Source organism: Ornithodoros turicata, chromosome 2 (assembly GCF_037126465.1).
Source record: "Ornithodoros turicata isolate Travis chromosome 2, ASM3712646v1, whole genome shotgun sequence".
Lineage (NCBI taxonomy): Eukaryota > Metazoa > Arthropoda > Arachnida > Ixodida > Argasidae > Ornithodoros > Ornithodoros turicata.
Genome location: NC_088202.1, coordinates 4,720,213 through 4,740,127, shown reverse-complemented (window position 1 = coordinate 4,740,127; position 19,915 = coordinate 4,720,213).

The window sequence follows — 19,915 nt, the reverse complement described above, 5'->3', positions numbered from 1 at the left end:
TTTTTTGTGGGCTAGTGCTACTTCAAACAGTGTCACACAATGTCTTATTACCACCGATGGTCAATATGACATTCCATGACTGTTTTCATGATATGTGCCTGAGTCGATTTTTTGGGACTACTGCTGCTGCAAACAGTGTCACATGTTGTCTTCGACTAGAGCACTGCCGGGGCCTGGGTTTACCCGAAAACCCGAACCTGGCTGGACCGGGTAAAGCTTTCTTTTTGCGGGCCTGGACTGGTCTCGGGCTTGACCATTACGGGCCCGGGCCCGTACATTGCCGGGCCTTGGTCGGGCTCGAGGCTGTATTACCCCTCTGTTAGCTACTCAAATTTTACAGCCTGATACAGTGGGCCGGGTAGCCTATAAATTTCTCGGGGCTTGGACCGATAAACTTAGAATCCTGTGGGCTTGGGCCTAAAAATGCGGCCCGTGCGGTGCTCTACTTACGACTACCGATGGTCAATATGACATTTCATGACTGTTTTCATGATACGTGCCGTGTCAGGTTTTTGGTACCACTGCTGCGTCAAACAGTGTTATCGCGCTTTATGACTAGCGATGGTCATTATGACATTTGATGACTATTTCCATGATATGTGCCATTGATCGATTTTAGGGAACTACCGCTGCTTCAAACAGTGTCATATGGCGTTTTATGACTACTGATAGTCATTATGACATTCCGTGACTATTTTCCTGATATATGACATGACATTGACATGCATCGACGAGTTTGCAGAGTTTGTCAATTCTACCTTTTCCTGAAGGAAATCACTCGAAAATTCGCAGTGTAATCACATGGAAAAAAAAAAGTAACAGCCATATGGTCACATTTTATTTATTAAATTTATTTTTTTGCTATGATAACGCCACTCCTTTTTTATTCATCTGGATTTCACTGTTGCACGTGAAAAGAGGGCGATTCCCGTTACACTTGAAGTAACACGAAATATTGCTTTATAATTTCCTCGCACGATGTAACATTCCTCTTGAATGAGGAACAGCAAAAAAAAAAGAGAGAGAGAAAGAGAGAGAAAACGAATGGAAAGAAACGAAATACTACACGGTTTACAGCACCGTCGCTACGTGCTTATCGCATTCTACAATGACTAAAACACGGCCTGAGGGTGCGTTTTTTTATTCTACCCGAGTAACCACCGGGTTTCGCACCACGTGACCCGAGTGAGATGTCACGTGACTTGTGGGTAGGTACTCCCATTTAGAAATTTTCGCCCATTACGAGTTACGCCCGTCTCAACGAATATGGCGGCAGCGGCAGACGACGCTTTTGACGAGGACATGATTGTAGAACAGAGAAACTGATGTTCTGAGGCTGGAACAACATAGAAGGGACAGATACAAACAAAGCCTCAAATTGCCTAAGAAATCAACGATGAAAGATGAAAGTCACTGAAAAGGTTAGCCAGCTGTAGGGATCGAACCCACATCTTCTGGATTAAACGTCCAGGGCTCTACCAATTGAGCTAAGCTAACACGCCTCTCCAGCGACTTTCGGGGTGCGTCATCTGAAGGGACGACAAACCAGCCACTCACGCTCACTCACCCTCCTTTCACTCTTACATTTTTTGCTCACTCATACACACATTCATCTGAAGGGACGACAAACCAGCCACTCACTCTCACTCACCCTCCTTTCACTCTTACATTTTTTGCTCACTCATACACACATTCATCTGTATGTATTCATCTGTGTGTATGAGTGAGCAAAAAATGTAAGAGTGAAAGGAGGATGAGTGAGTGAGAGTGAGTGGCTGGTTTGTCGTCCCTTCAAATGACGCACCCCGAAAGTCGCTGGAGAGACGTGTTAGCTTAGCTCAATTGGTAGAGCCCTGGACCGGTAATCCAGAAGATGTGGGTTCGATCCCTACAGATGGCTAACCTTTTCAGTGACTTTCATCTTTCATCGATGATTGTAGAACTTGCGGCACTTGTGCTGCTACGCATTTGACGAAGGGTAAGATGATGACAAAGGAAGAAAAAGGCATGCATCCAACGAAACAACAGTCGTGCTAAAGCCACCGAAATATGCTCGGAATCTGAAAGTTAAAAGACGCGGGACTCTCACTTGACGTCGTTTGACGTCATAACCCTCTGCTACACACCTGCTGAGCTGGGTCAGTGAGAGTAGGTACCCAGAGTAACCCTCGAGCGACGAGAGTTGAATTTTTGCCGGTAGGTTATGACGCCACTTCCGTCACCCTCGATTTTTCACCCAATAAGGGTTACCCCCGAGTTACCCGGCTAGAATAAAAAAACGCACCCTGAGAAAGCACAGAGGCGTCGGCGGTGGTGTCCTCCAGTTCGGAGGGAACTTTTGTGCAAATGCTGGCAGCCGAACTGAAGGTCTGTTCAGCTTCTGCGCTAGAAGTCAGCAAATATCTGTACGCCCGTGTAGGCAGCTGTCCCCTGCCACCTCCAGTCATAAAAAGTGACATTTCCTTACGAAGGAGTGAGTCTATACCTGAGGGCAGTGTTTGATTTTCCTGTCATGTTTGCTCTCAGGAAATCCCGGGATTCTCCGGAAGAAATCCCGGGAGTTCGGGACGTCAAAAATTGGCCGGGATCCCGAGATTTCAGGTTTCGGGATATCCCGATTGACAACCCTAGTCCTGCATAGTGTGCTGGCAACTACCTGTAGCAATTGCGCTTTGCCTACTAGTATTTTTATTTTTCCTTTTTCCACTTATTTTGATTCAGTTCCAGGACAGTGAGCATGATAGGGGTCTGTTGCCTCAGCTTTGACTAAATCAAAACGCTTTTTTTTTCTTTGCCGAAGTGAGGCGCATGCTGCACTCCTCAATACTGGCGGAGTGCAATTCCTCACAGGAAGTTCACACTCTGAATTAAATTTACCCTTAAAGTACCGTTTCAGCTGTGGTGCGATATTCTCATGTTCTTTATTTAGATGCACTCCAAGGGCTGGTGAGGGCGTTACATGATATGATGGGAGAGCGCAAGCAGAACAGAAAAAATTGCGGCGGATATTATAAGCAATGTAACATACAGTAATAAAAAAACACACGGGGAACTAATAATCAAAGTGACAGTAAGGCACGGTGCCAGAGCCAGAGAGAGAGAAACACTTTGTACTACAAGCAAGTCGAACACAGCAATGAAGCTACACGCAGCTAAGAATCAATGTGCGTCTCTTATCACTCTAAGAAAACAAGGTATAAATTTCTACCCATCTCGGTAGAGCTGCACTGCAACCACATTTCTACTCAAACCAATTTTACCTTTTGGGTATAATTGCAGAGTAGAAACAAGCTACAGAGTAGAAACTGTCGTTCTACCAGCTTGGGTAGGAAATTCTACATTTTTTTTCTTGTTAGAACAAAGGTGGGAGAGAGGAGCAAGGGAAAGGGACACCACCGCTTATACCCACGGAAGAGAAGGCGCGTGTGGATTGGCACGAAATGATAGGGGTAGTGCCGTTCTACCACATTGGGAAGAAAATTCTACCTTTTTTCTGAGAGTGTAGCCACTACATGAGGCTGGCAACTCGCCACCATCGACACCCCTTAGTGCGCGCTTTGATTCGTCCTTCAGCGTGTGGGGGTTTGGTCGACGTTGGTTCTACGGCAGCTCACCTTGGCCGTACTTGACAGTGATAGAGGGAAGACCCCGGTTTTCACCGACGCATCAACAACGCGTTCCGGCTCTGCTTGCGCCTATGTGATCCCGCAGTTGTCACCTGAAGGATGTGCAAGACTGTCACACCGCACGTCGGGGGCAGCGGCGGCGGAACTGCACGCGATTTCTATGGCGCTTGGTTTCATTGCATCCTCTCCATCCCCAGCTCACTGGCCCATCTACACCGACTCCACCGACTCCAAGTCATTCTCTACTCTACAGGATTGGAATGTTTGTCTCCAATGGTGCATGACGTCCTTGAAGTATACACCGCTACCGTATCACGGGGACATGACATTCAGTTGCAGTGGGTCCATGACCATTGGGGTGTCCCCGGAAATGAGGCTGCGGATGCAACTGCCAGGCGCGCCCATCTAGCGCGTGGCGTTCGCACGCACCCCGTCTACTTCACAAAAGGGGATGAAGAGCACAATAAACGCATTAGTGAAACGTCTGAGCGGGGAACACTGCTGTCGATGCGTCCCAGTTTCCTCACTACTGCACAAAGTGGATCCGGACCTGCAGTTCTTAATGCCCCCAGAGCTCCCCCGGGCCGTTACATACGTCATTCACCGGCTCCGTTTCAATGTGCCATATACCGGCTGCATCTTCTTTAAACTTGGGAAGGTTTCCACACCGAATTTTTCTGAGTGCAGGGTATTGGAGGACACAGTCCTGCTGGAAATAGTAGGCACGATCTCATTCATTTCTCCACGAAATTTTAATGAGATTCAATGAGAAATCAGACTGACAATTCGTTCAACGTGTGAAAGCCGACTCTTTCTCATTGACTGAATTGGAAGTTAAGCAGGGAAGCTGCCTTCGCGGAACCCGGCTCCACCGTGTTGTGTGGCGAAGACCACATCAACGAAGCAAGGAACCAATGGACGTCGATGAGTTTAGTGGGCGTCAATGAGAAATGTCGATTCCCAATTGATTTAATGGGATCCGGCGTGTTGTGTATTACAGACTGCGCCAATAGAAGGAATGAGGAACTGGCCTAATGTGTATCACTGAGAAAATGCTTTCCAGTTGAATTAATGGGATCCAACATGTTGCGTTACCGCCACTACAATAATGGAGAAGTCAGTTGCTAATGGAACGAGCGTAATGGTGACCAACGGTACGTCATCACTCTCAAATTAAGTAATAAGATTTGGTTGGGAAGAACGCTGTACATTCGTGTTGAGGATGAACTAATTCGAACAAATTCAAACAAATGAAATTCCAGGACACGAACCGCATCAAAAATATTACAAGTGAAATTTGAATAAAAATTTGAAATTAAAATTTATTCGGAACAAATCGACTGAGGTGGCGAACGGACCGTCGGCCGCGATGTCGCCAAAAGAAGCGTCGTAATACATTTCCCTGCCGCACCACATGGTGGCTCGTGCGAGCTGAAAATAGTTCGCGTTATTTCAAATGTTTGTGAACATATTATGCTCAGAAGTACATGTGCCGTGGTACCGTGGTATTACACCTCTTACTGTAAGGTATTTTTTTATGCATTCCGTAAAAGATTCAGTGGATGTATGGACGCGTTCTCCGTCAACGGTCAACGGATTAATCAGTCCCTCACAAAAGCGTTAGGAGCTCTAGGAGGAGCTTTGGAGCGTTAGGATGTGTGCGTTCGCTCACAAGCATTCGGCGTCATTCGTGCTTGATTTCGAGGATTTTATCCGTTTCTAAGGTCAGTAGTCGATTTCTCAAGCATTCCCGTTTTTTCAACGGCGCTTTGCATGTTTTTAACCCTGCTCGCAGGCGCTACGGCCGTTGATCGGAGGATAATGCAGCCAATGTGTAGCCACCCGCGCTGTGTGCATCGGTATGTAATATGTTTTGATGCTCACTTACGTTGACATGCTGCTGTTCCAGCACCTTTTGCTTTATCTTTCGAAATGGTATTAGTTGAAGGTTACCCTCGTACGACGCGGCTGGCATACGCTTCGTGCAAAGCGTCCGCCGCGCCACGGAAAATCCTGGCGGCAGCCATAGGAACTTGTTGTGTGAGTCCGCTCCGTTTTCGAGGGCTATTCATACGTTTTCAACCGTCACCTTGCTTGCACGACGCCGCGCCTGAATTGATAGCTGCTAAAGGTAATGCCATACCGCGCAAACTGTTGCGTTGTTGTGTGCACAAAAACGTATGATAATGCGGGGTATGAAAAAAAAAACTCCCTGGTTGCGTCGGCAGAAAAATGGTCCCCCAGGCTCCTGCGCGCCCAAAAATAATGGGGTGCGGATGGAGTAACTGATGAAACACACCACAGCCGAGTGAGTGTTACCATTCGCTCTCCCCATTTGTTGAATAATGAGGCATGGACCTTTTTCATCTGTTAGTAGATAATAAAATCTGCACGACATTCAATGAGTAACATAAAAGCGACATCATTCGCTGCACTAGATCGCTAGCGATATCGTTCGCTGGATTCTAGTATTTTTCTGCTGGTGGTCAGACACGCGTGCTTGAATGTAAAAAAAGAAAAAAAGGAGATAAGAGATTTACATATGTCCCCTGCATCTTTTCTATAGTGATGTTTATGGACAATAAAAGCTGTCGCCTTCTCATTCGTTGTTTCATTGGCTTTACAACTCCGCTTCCGCTAGAGATAGGGTTCATCGACATAGAAAGTATGACAGAACAACTGTAAAACCTGTGTGACCAACAATAGGAAAACACTAGCATCCAGGTTGAATTGGGAACTGCACCCAACGACCCCCCCACTCCGTACAGAGAGTGTGAGGACGGAGCCAGGCTAGTGAGCTCACGGTACGTGTAAATCGTCTTTGTGTGTTTTATTTTATTGGTACGAATACAGAAGGTAACGTGTTTGCTTACTCCTCTGTAATCCGTCCTGTTATAAAAGGATGCGGGTACCATTTTCCCGACATATCTGCAAGAGATCGCTTTGTCTGTACTGCACAAAAAAAAAGAGAGAGAGGAACAACAGGAGAGGACGCATTGCGCTCAGTACAACCGGTGCAGCGAATGTAATCGCTTTTATGTTCCTCATTGAATGGCGTGCAGCTTTTATTGTTCATTAACATCAATGTTAACTTAAAAAAAAACTATGTCTCCGGATTTTAACCAATCGGCAGACATACTAGAGTTTCCACACTCCACACTCTAGAGTTTCCCGACAAATCCACACGAAGTGGACATGAGAAGAAGATGAATGTCGGCCGTCAAACGTATGCGTCACAAAATAAGCTACTCCGTGGACTCTATCTGTCTTCTTTTATGCCAATGAGCCTAATTTTTGCCAAAATGAGACCGTATATCGTTCGTGTTGTGTTGAGTGGTGTTGTGATGTGTGTTATCCATTCATACAAGAACTTCCAACTAGCTTGGACCTTGTCGCTTTTTCCAACTCAGCTAATGAGAATTCTGCATCCGCTGTAGGTGCAACCTTTGCAAGGTTGCTGTAAAAAGTATAGAAGAAAACATACGCAAGTGCGGTGCTCACCAAGAAAAGCTAAAGGAATTGTAATAACGCTCACATGCCTGCTTCTGCATATAGTCTTATGCCTTATAGTCTTATGACCGCTGAGGACCGAAAGTAGTCGTTCGGAGTTTAAAACGATTGAAATCCACAAAGTTACACAACCGATTCACACAATTTCGATGTTCATGACGACCGCCACATACACTTTTGACTGGTTTCGATATCCGACGAGTCACACAAAAAGTTCGCTTTCCCACCGCTACGTGGCCGCGCAAAGCGCCACCTTGAGTCTGTGCACGAGGCGTATAGGGGCGTCGGCATTTGTCAGCAGGTTGTCAAAACGGAATCTCAACGAAGCTGGGAGGCCTTAATTTTCACGCAAGAATGTGAAGCTGAACAGGATTAGAAATCTCCTACGAAGCACAGAAGAGCATTATCTCACCTTTTTTTCTTTTGTCGGCACTGTTCGGACATATGGATACATCTCCATGAACTTACTCATTGTGGATTTATGTCGTGTTTGTTGATGATGGACAGAATGCTTTCACAACATATAAGTGCTCATTTAGGTTTCCATTATTGGTGTTTACTGTGTCTTGCTAGCGATTTTCAACCGCTTGGTGAATATTCGCTGTGATAAACATCACAAATAACTTTAACCTTTGTATCTGCCACTTGCAATATTTTCACATCTACTGTATTTTTATATATGTAAGAATAAATGTTCAAGCATGAACGGTACTTTCCGTAATTAATTTTTACAGCGAAAACATGCTTTATGATGCAACAGAATAGTCACTGCACATTCAAAAAGTGCATCGGCAACGAGACTTTCAATGTGACTTTAATGGGAAAGTCCTTGCTGCTGTACATTTGGCCAAAGGGAAGCTAGGCTGGCCTCCAATGGGTGCGACTGAGCGCGGTTCCACTTCGTTCACATTGACATTTACAACGATTTCTCATCGGAACCCACTAAATTCCTGTTGTTTTCAATATGGTATTTGTCCAAAATTGTCGATTCGGAATGAGAAATTTTGGTCACTTTCAATGAGAATTGTGAATGTGATATCCACTTAAACCGAATGAGATTCCTGGTCTATTTTGAATTGGACTATTTCCACCAGGGAGACACAGACCATGTTATCGATGCCTGCCCTCGATACAGAACGCCTCGCCTTTCTCTTTAGGTGGCACTAGCCTGCATCGACAATGGCTCTTTCGTCGTTGGGAAGGTTCTAGGCTGCTGGCCTGCCCATCACCAGGTGACGGCATTGCGCGCTCTTGTGGACTTCCTTACCGCTTCGAACCTGCTTGACACTCTGTGACAACTTCTGTGACACTGTGTTCGCACTGTATCTGACATTGTGCAATGAGTGTTTCTCGGTGCCTAACCTCTCCCCCTTTCCTTTGCCCCGTTTTTTCTTTATGCTCTATCCTGCTACACACACTCTACCCTTTCCTGTTTTTGGTTGTTTGTTTGTTTGTTCTTCTCTTTTTCCTCCCGATTGAAAATAATTCCTGAGGTTGCCTCAGAGTCTGAGGTCTTGAGGTATTATGGGACATCTGAGGTCTTGAGGTTGCCTCAGGGCTTGGTGTTCTGGGGCTACCTCAGAGCTTGAGGCTCTGGGGTTGCCTCAGAGCTTTGGGTTCTGGGGTTACCTCAGAGCTTGAGGGCCTGCGGAAACCTCAGGGCCTGAGGTTTCCACAGGGTGGACCTCAAGGCATGAACAACACTTCGTGTTCAAATACTTTTTATTGGTATTGAGGTCATCAGATTCTAAATAGTTTTTCAGACACTTTAATTTGTCGTTCAGTGTCGCGGCTGTCTTCATTTCCTTCCTGGTTTCTCCGCCTTGCCCCGCTCTGCTCTTGGAGCACTGGAGGTATGCACTTAGAAATAAAATTCAGTTCAGGTACGATAACCAAAGCGGTCATACAAAATAACAGACGAAATACTGACTTCCGAAGTGAGTGAGCATTTCTGCACCTACGAAAGTATTTTACCCCCCGCAGTGACAACACTATAAAATTCTATTACGGTAAATTGCCAAACTCAAAACGCAAACGGTTGTGACCACTGGCATACCTAGAGCCTCCAGATAAACTTAGTACCTCTACGCACACCACAAATATGCGTATACGTTTTGAACAAGAAAAAATAACCATAGGTGCTGGTCAAACCAGAGGGAGGAACAATCTGGTGAGCAGCATCCTCAGGCACGTTGTCGAATGAAAAGCAACACAAGGACAGAAATTTGCTGGCGATAGTATACCGTTCATGATATGTAAACAATCACATTATCCCGCGTTTGTTGCGATCCCCACTCACGCCTTGATGGTTTTCCTGTCCGCTTTCGTTCGCTGCTGGCCTTGGCAACATCCTCAGTGCATACCACGCGACATGCAGTCTATCTGAACTGCATTGCAGGGAGTCTGAAAATACGGTGTCACATATATTAAAGTTTCAAAGTTACGTCTACTTCTAAAGTGTCACTTTCCATTCACAAGATATTGAAGCATAATTGTTCCTTTTAAACAAGACACACACACGCACACACACACAGCAAAAACCATATATACTAAAATTCCCTTCACATACCTTCCAGAAAGAAGCTTCCGCGGGTCTCCTCGCCATCCTTCCGGAAAAGAGCGTGCACTCTATATTCCGTGTTCCGATTGAAAATCTGTGCCACCGTTGTCTTCAGAAAAGTTATTCACGTCGTCCACAGAAACAACAACTCGAATTCCGTCTTTTGTAGTTTCTTTGCACAGCATTTCATCGTAATGGCGTTTGAAGCTCTGTTTAACCTGTTTAACCTTTTTAACCTGTTTGAAGCTCATAGGAGCAGAACGTATCGAAACAACTCCTGTTTGCAACTTTATGTATCATTTATGGCCTCTAACAAAAATTGACGCGTGAACTTCTTTCGTTTATCCTAAAAAATTCGCGCTTACTGGGTTTTTAGATGATTCCTCATGCAAAAATCTGTAGTGTAAATTTCGCACGACTAATGCGATTTCTGTTTGCATATTATCAAAACCCCCGAGACTAGGGAGCTACGAAAACAGACTCTCGCGGAAGTTCCCGTCTCTTTTCGTGGTTCCCCGTATAGTCTCGGGTTTTAGCAATATGAATTATAATGACCAGCTCGCTTCGATTGCTTTTTAGCAGTTCTTTTATCGTGATTTTTGTGTAACATTCGTATTGGTGTACAACTTGTTTGTGTTAACTGCGCTAGTAGAGCTTTATTTATTACCGAATATAATTGAACTTATACCTTCCTATGTGGATCACCCGAGATTTCATGCAACGTTTTGGCGTTACGGTTTGGAGTAGGGTTAGTTAACGTTATCAATTTTATGAAGTTAGCGCGATTAAATTAAAAGTCACCATACTAAATTCTACTCAAAAAATCTTGCGAACCTCTCCAACGAAAACGGCACCTGAGAAATGGCCACCGAAATTCCTAAAGCTGTAAGGTATATGAAGGTCCTATACTGATACTAAAGATGCGCTGAGGTAACGCTACGAGAGCTACGGTCTCGTCTGAGGTCTTGAGGAGGAGCCTTAAAAGAACCACAGTCAGGTCTGGGATTCTGAGGTTGAACCTCAGAATTGCTTGAGGTTACCTCAAAAGAGCGAATGCGAGGTCTGAGGTCCTGAGGCACAGCCTCAGAATTTCTTCGGGTAACCTTGAGGACCCAAAGCCGGGTCTGAGGTCCTGAGGTAGGGCCTCAGGATTTCTTGAGGTAACCTCAGGAGAACCAGAGCCAGTTCTGAAGTAACCTCAGATAACCTCAAGATGGCCTGAGGTAACCTCAGGATTTCTGAGGTAACCTCAAGACGTTTTCCCAATAGGGCTAGCTCATCGTTTTTTTTTTTCTTCACCCACAAACTCGTTTTGGAGTAGCCACTTCTGACTGGGTCGGGACTAATCTCTCCATATTTTTCTTTCTTTTCCAATCCAATCAATGTGCGAGTAAATAGCAAACAAACATTTGAATCATAACATATATACGTTACTATACTGACACAGAGAAATGATGATGCAATGCGCCACAGAAATGATGAGGGCTGACTATGTGTTGGTGTAAATGATTCCATTCAATGATCATAGTTGGATAGAACGACCGAGCGAAGGAAATGGTTCGTTCTGGTATACGTGAAACATTCAAAGAATGATCCCGTCTGGTAGAAATGCGATTAGGCTGTTTTGATATAGGGAGAACACAATAAATGAAGTAGCGATTGGGCCGATGAGAGAAAGAGAGAAACGGCAAGAAAAGGAGGGTGGTGGTGGAGTGTTTCGTTTTTGTAATGCGGCATATTTGTTTCAAGTAAACGGATCCCAATGGGAATTTGCCGACTACTAAAGATCTGCCGACCATCCGCAGTCGGTCGTCAAACGACTTCATCGGTCAAGAATGCCTGAAACAGGCGTGGGCCAATGTCACCAACAGAGTATGGTGGCCAACGGACGCTGGCCCCACAACACCCCCAGACACCTTGTCGACTGCATGTTCTGGCAAACATCGGGTGGTCGTCACGAAGAGATTCACCAAAAAGAACGCATAGCCGCTCTGTTTCGGTAATAGCAACGCATATCACGAAATTTAAACCGTATTCTGTTCTGTAGGCTCTTCATTAACGAGTGTTCAAAAAGGTTTGCAAATATGGCTTGAAGAAAAATCGGAAAAGATTTACTGCGTATGTGTGGGCATTTTTTTGCGCGTATTTTTATTTTTTATTTAGTTGATTGAAATGAAGGTTTTCCTAGGTTTTGTATCATGTTGCGCTTTGGTGCCGTTTTGTAGGTTTGCACGTCTCGCAATGCGTAATACAGTTTTCAGTTTTGGTTTCGAAAACTCTGTAGTCGACCATGTGCAATCACTGTTCGCGGGGTAGACTCGGAGCCGCCATACTCTTCTATTCACGAGCAGAGTTGTGCCTAACTCGTTACAACGACTTGGTAACGGTTACTTTTTTTGGTAACGAAGTAACGATACCGTTACTTTTTAAAGAACGGTACTAGTAACGGAATCAGTTACAAAAAATGGTAACTCATTACCGACGTTGCTCGTTCCTTTTCTTCAACGCGGGGGAGCACATTTCGGCACTCCGTCTGGCGCAATGCGTGCAGATTTGGTGGCGCGCATCGGTGCAGCGACTGTTCAGCTGAGCAGCAGATGTCTTCACACGAAAGGGAACGAAGATCACTCATGTAAATTTCGAGCATCAGCTTCTCCTGAAGTGCAATTCCTCAGTAATGAAGAGTTGACGGCAAGGGACGGCATGTTTGTTGGCTCCTTTAACTATGCGGCTGTTAGGTAAAAGTAACTCGTTACCTCTGAGTAACGACAACTCGTTACTTTTGTACGTTGGTAAGGAGTAACATATTTAGTTACTTTCTTCTGAAGTAACGGGTAACGGTATTTAGTTTCTTTTTTAGTTTCTTAGTTTCTTCGGGCACACGAGCGTGCCAAGTGGTGTGAGCTATTTTTGCATTCTGGTATACATTGACGCACATAAGAACTGCAAACAATGACATGTGTATGTGTATGATAGCCTAATATGCAGTGCTCGACTAAGTTGAGCGGTGCCAAATGAAGCGACACAGAGACTGTTCTTCTTCTGGGCTCCCGGAAGAAGAAAAGTCTCTGTTCGAAATATATGTGGCTCTCTTCCTGAGGCACTTGCCTTCACATAATGTAATGTAAGTTAGGAGTTCCAGATGAGGCGGGGCTGATTTGAGGTTGCGTTTTAGATAATCGTACGCAAGACCAGTGCTACATGAAATTTCCTGGACATGAAGATACCCGAAAACTGGATTGCAGATCACCTCCTAAGTATTTGCACGAAGCGCAACAAGTATGCTTGAATTACAAATAAGAAACAAATAGGGGGAATAGAATAAGAAACAACTAAAGGGGGAATTGCTACGATTGAAGCATACATGACAACGGGATGCACTCTTAGAAACAAGGTAGTAATTTTATTCCTTTTGGGGGCTATATGTGCTGCCACAAGAATTAGTCCCTTTACGGAGTAAATGCACGAGACTAAATGAATGTAACAGAGTGGGGACTGCATTTCACGCTGTTTTCTAACAGTCTCAGCTACATAATCCATGTGCGTGAGTGAAAATACTTTCAATTCAACCGTCAACCGTGATATGTCGAGTGTTATAAAATATTGCGACATGCAAAGGGCCCATTTGTCAAGAAAAAACCGCCAACTATTTCTTACTCTGTGCGAGTGGGAAATCACTAAGTTAACTAAGCCATATAGTCTTGTTCCATCAAATTCGGGAATAGCACATATTTACGTAGACTGTTGCATTCAGGAGACCGTTTGCGAAGTTCAGTGACTATTTGCAGTTCTCGGGAGTACATTTCGGGATCAGGGGACTAAAATGGGAAGTAACTGGGGGGGGGGGGGAGTCCAGGGGACTACAAGCTGCAATTACTTCCTGGTTCACTCATTTTTTCCTTACAGTGTGGAGCTGATAAACAATGTAAAAATAAGACGCTGACAAATAAATCTCTTACAAATCCGACTTCCAAGAGAAACTTTTAAAAATAAATCAAGTAAATATCAACGTTGTCAAAATAAACTTTGAAAAGTCAACTCCGCAAAATCAACGCGTTGAAATGAATCTTTCAAAATCCATCCTCCGTAATTGGTGGACAATCGAAGCTTTCTTCGTCCGCGTCGGAAAATAGTACGCTATTCACTCTTGCAATGAGCATTGATCTGAAAACGACAGGAAAGAAGCGAACGCACTCGAAGCGTAATCTAGCCTGAACCCACGTGTAGCCGTCCATGCATTCACCACTTCCACTACTTAGGACTACGTAGCCAGCATATCACTGAGTTTGGGGCGAAAACAAGGGAACGAACAAAGAAAAGTACAATACTAGTCCCTTTATGCCATGAGGCCTTCCAGCTTGTACGAATAGCATTGTTCCATTAGCTCAACTCAGGACGTGCGCGTTGTTCCCGTGTATTCATACGCGTCGTCTTCTGGACTTTCGAACTGAATATTTCGATTTCCTTAACTTTTACTGGAAGAAACAAAGTTATTGATTGTAAAGATGTGAATAGAGAACGTCAATATTGTGGTGGATTTCTTTAAACTGAATAACGTGTTGCCCATAAACTATCGTGAAGCAGAGGTCCCCGCTATTATGATTTACTTTGGCATTGTGTATTTTGGGTGCGTGGATTCCTAAATGGTTTATTTCAGTAGATGCGTTTTTATCAGGGGGAATTTTAAGCCTGGATTCTTTAATGTTTTATTTTTAAATGTTGATTTTGGCGTACACCAGTGGCAACATTTATCAGTACTCAGTGACATGTGTTATTTCTGTCAAGAAGTCACTATATACTTGGATGTACCAGTCTAATGTATGTCTCTCTTCTTAAATTCATACAGTGCTACAATTCTAGAAGTTGCCTGCGTTGATTTCTTTTTTTTCGTACAGTCTTTTGATTTCGTTATATCTTAATATGTTTTAGTGGCACAAAATACAGGCTCTCGATTCTTGAATGTTGAACGATACGTTTTGGGTGACATTCGAGATGCATTACAAGACTTCTCAATTTCGGTTTCGCTGGCACTATGGCTTCAAGGGCAGCAGCGGGCTCAAAGCGGGCTGTGGAGCGGGCGAGCGGGCGGGCTCAGCGGGCTGTGGAAAGACCCTTCTATTGTAGATAACAATGGCCCCCGCAGACAATCGTGATACGGGTAGAGAAAAAGCAACTGGAACACGGCCGAACCTATGCCAGGTACAGGAGAGGAAATACAGGAGATACCTACAACGAAAGGGCGCTCCAACAGCCTCTGATCTAGCCGTAGGTACAATGAGCCAGTAGGAAAAGTTGTACGCTGACATTTTGAATTTTGTCAGAAGGACATGCACTCTTAATGTCGCCAGTGAGGGACAAAAATGACACGCTCAGCAAGTGAAATCACAGTACAAGAGACAGTGCTTTTTCCCCATCTGCATTTACTACAGACATTAGGAATAACTGAATATGTTTCCAAATGCATCAAATCGCGTTGCAGCATACCGCAGAGAAAAATACGAAAAGCTCATGAATTGCGGATATCATTTCTCTCAGGTGTTACTACATTTAACGATCACCTCAGCTCGAACAAAAGTCGGTCGTTTTGTACTATCTGTCATGTCATCAAACAAGTGTGCAACATGAAGATTTCTCGCTTCCTTTTACCCAGCGGCTGCATGGGTCTTCTCAACGTCTGGTCAGTTGGACAACCGCGACGCTGTACTGTCCCTACCGTTCGACGTCGATTCCTTGGTGTGTGAAAGTGATGAGCGCACAACCGAGGAAACGGTGCCGCCGTTACCTGAAGCCCGGAGCGCCGTGTTACATTCGAAAACAGACTACGCATAACCAACGACTCAGAAGTTGTAACCAAGTAGTAGCTCAGCGATGACAGGAGGCGTGAAATGCTGAATCCAGGTGCCGTTAATGTGGGAGCCACAGCTATTAGACATCGCAAGGCAATCTGAGCGACTCATCACCTGAAAATGACGTGTGCAGTGTGGAACATTCAGACAGTCGTGAAGGAATCGACGAAGATGATACCCCGACTGGAAGTGACATCCCTTCTCCATCCTCAGACAGTGACGGAGACAGTGACAATGATGACTTTATCGCAGACGACGATGAGGTGAAACGCTATTTTGAAGAATGTTCTGCCGAGACTTTACCAGATCAGAATATTACAAAGGCTCAAGCGCTGCTGCTCGTACTGGCGTACGTTGTGCAAGCGGGACTCTCATGGTCACAGGTGGAGGGATTGCTGAAACTTGTGAACACCTTGTGCGGTGCAGATGCTGTTCCAGATACAAATGGGAGATCCGAAACTTTGATGTGCATCACCTGCCAAGCATCACGTCTTGAGGTTACCTCGAGAAATCCTGAGGTTACCTCAGGCAATCTTGAGGTTTCTGAGGTTACCTCAGAACTGTCTGTGGTTCTCCTGAGGTTACCTCAAGAAATCCTGAGGCCCTACCTCAGGACCTCAGATACGGCTGTGGGTCCTCAAGGTTACCCCAAGAAATTATCAGGTCGTGCCTCAGGACCTCAGACCTCGCTTTCGCTCTTTTGAGGTAACCTCAAGCAATTCTGAGGTTCAACCACAGAACCCCAGACCTGACTGTGGTTCTTTTAAGGCTCCGCCTCAAGACCTCAGACGAGACCGTAGCTCTCGTAGCGTTACCTCAGCGCATCTTTAGTATCAACATAGGGACTCCCACCTTCATACACCTTACAGATTTGGGAATTTCGGTGGCCATTTCTCAGGTGCCGTTTTCGTTGGAGAGGTTCGCAAGGTTTTCGGAGTAGAATTTAGTTTGGCGACTTTTAATTTAATCCTGCTAACTTCATTAAATTGATAACGTTAACTAACCCTTCACCAAACCTTAACGCCAAAACGTTGCATGAAATTTCGGGTGATGCACATAGGAAGACATAAGTTCAAATATATTCGGTTATAAATTAAAGCTCTACTAGCACAGTTAACACAAACAAGTTGTACACCAATACGAATGTTACACAACTATCACAATGAAAGAATTGCTAAAAAGCAAGCGAGGCGAGCTGGTCATTATAATTCATATTGCTAAAACCCCAGACTATACAGGGAACTACGAAAGGAGACGGGAACTTCCGCGAGAGTCTGTTTTCGTAGCTCCCTATTCTCGGGGTTTTTGATAATATGCAAACAGAAATCGCATTAGTCGTGTGAAATTTGCACTACAAATTTTTGCATGAGGAATCATCTCAAAACTCAATAAGCACGAATTTTATAGGATAAACGGAAGAAGTTCACGCGTCAATTTTTGTCAGAGGCTCTAAATGATACATAAAGTTGCAAACAGTAGTTGCTTCGATACGTTCTTCTCCTATGAGCTTCAAACAGGTTGGCGACGTCATTACGATGAAATGCTATGCAAAGAAACTACCAAAGATGGAATATATTTGGTTTACGAAAAACAACGCGGGAAACATGCAGCATCGGTGTCGTTTTTACAGCCGGACTCAATTTCTCCGCTCGAGCGAAGCATCCCTCTTTCTCCCTTTTTCCTTGGTTCGAGAGGGGCCGTACAACAAGTTCGAGCTTTTATAGTTCTTGGAATCGCCTCCCCTCTGCTTCAAGCAGTGACACGTCGGCTTCCATGCTATGGCCTGCGTGTGTATTTGCTTCGTCCTGTGTGCCGCTTAATGTAAGATGATGTGTGTATACGTGAAGTTTTTGACGACATTCGAGTTGTTGCTTGTGTGGACGACGTGAAGAATTTTTCTGAAGACAACGATCGCACAGATTTTCAATCGCAACACGGAATATGCAGTGCACGCTATTTTCCGGAAGGATGGCTAGAAGACCCGTGGAAGCTTCTTTCTGGAAGGGAATTTTATTGTATATGGTTTTTGCTGTATATTTGTGCGTGCGTGCGTCTGTGTGTTTCTTGTTTAAAAGGAAAAATTGTGCTTCAATATCTTGTGAATGGAAAGTGACACTTTAGAAGTAGATGTAACTTTGAATTTATAATATATGTCATACCGTATTTTCAGATTCCCTGCAATGCAATTCAGATAGATTGCAGCGTGGTAGGCACTAAGGATGTCGCCAAGGCCAACAGCGAACGAAAGCGGACAGGAAAACAATCAAGGCGTGAGTCGTAATCGCAACAAACGCGGGATAATGTAAGTGTTTACATATCTTGAACAGTATACTAGCGCCAGCAAATTTCTGTTCATCTGCTGATTTTCATTCGACAACGTGTCTGAGGCTGCCGCTCACCAGACTGTTCATCCCTCTGGTTTGACAAGCATTTATCGTTATTTTTTCTTCTTCAAAACGTATCCACATATTTTTGGTATGCATAGAGGTACTAACCTTATCTGGAGACTCTAGTTATGACAGTGGTCACAACCGTCTGCGGTTTGACTTTGGCAATTTACCGTAATGGAATTTTATAGTTTTGTCACTGCGGGGCGTAAATTACTTTCGTAGGTGCAGACATGCTCACACACTTTGGTAATAACTATTCGGTATTTCGTATGTTATTTTGCATGACCTCTTTGGTTTCGTACCTGAACTGAATTTCATTTCTAGGTGCATACCTCCAGTGCTTCAAGAGCAGAGCGGAGCAAGGCGAAGGAACCAGAAAGAAAATGAAGACAGCCGCGACACTGAACGACAAATTAAAGTGTCTAAAAAAGTATTTATAATATGATGACCTCAATACCAGTAAAAAGTATTTGAACACGAAGTGGTGTTAAGGGCACTCTGTGTTGTTCACGCCTTGAGGTCCACTCTGTGGAAACCTCAGGCCCTGAGGTAACCGCAGGCCCTCAAACTCTGAGGCAACCCCAGAACCTCAAGCCCTGAGGCAACCCCAAGACCTCAGATGTCCCCATTATACCTCAAGACATCAGACTCTGAGGTAACCTCAGGAATTATTTTCAATAGGGTGTATGGAAAAGAAAGCGCAACAGCAGAAGGGAAATGGCAGCAAAATGGGCAATTACAGTGAGTGCAGCGCTCCCATAACCTCAAACGTAATTTAAAAATCGTCACTATTACGTAATGTGCACAATGAGCTCGTAAAGTTGTTTTTCGTTTCTGTTCGGTATTTGTTCTCTTTTCTTTTCACGTACATAGCCTTCCAGTGCGCTGTAATTTGCTTCAACATCGACCTTCAACCGCTTCAACATCCAACTCAACTGAAAATTGGTTGCGCCACCTACGTTTTAAAGCATCCATCTTTCTTGCAAGGTACTGTCACGGCTTATGTGATTATCTGGCGCGTCGCCATTTGTCAACAACATGTTGTGGTGTTTGTATTCGTACGACAACGTAGTTTCCCGTCATGTATCTTCTTATTCAGTATGAGAACGAGACGGATAAGCATATAGTGGACCATGAGACGGTTTCAGACTTCAATCCGCTAGACATAGGTGTCTTCGATAAGCACCAGTTGTACGAAGCCTTTTGGGAGGGTGACGACAAGACTGAACCTCGTACTAGGATGCGCACATATTGCGCATGGCAGGTGCGTATCCTTGACATTCATCGTTTTGCAGGGTTCGACTGCCGTACAATGAAACTTTCGTTGTGGGAACATTGCAGAGGCTGAAGAGGAAATGCTTGCGTGGTGGAGGAGCCGGTGCAAACAACAGCGGAAACCACGTGAGGGAGCTGTCCTGCCACCTAAGAAGAAGGCAAGTCTGTAGGGAGTTTTCATGTTTGTCTCCAGACTGTGCAGTTCGTCGCTCATACTTTGTTACACTGTGATCAAAGCTGTTATTGTCAGATATTTTCATTCTACCTACTCCAAAACCTAAAGCGTATATCCTGTATGTCTGTCCAGGCCAAGGTTGACAAAAGGCGAAAAGGTCAGCAGAAGAAGAAATGCTTTCGGCTGCAGCATTCCGGGAGGACAGGAGGAGCAGGGTACACAAACAAAGATGTGCAAAGGATGATGGAAAGGTGTGCCAGGACGATGAAACGTTCAATAAACTTAAAGCGAAAGTCAAGGGCTTAAAGGCAGAGCTATGCGCAGTGAGAAACAGAAATGACAAACTCCCAGGATGCACTCTGCTCAAAGATATTTCAGACAGGTAAGGAATAGCACTACCACGCTGTTACAAAATTATTTAACTTCTTCTTTTCCCTTGATCCATACTATATACCTGTGAGCTCAGTCATCCATTACACTATTAGAAAGACTAATGTTTGTCGTGGTTCCCACTATCTAGAAGCATTGAAGAC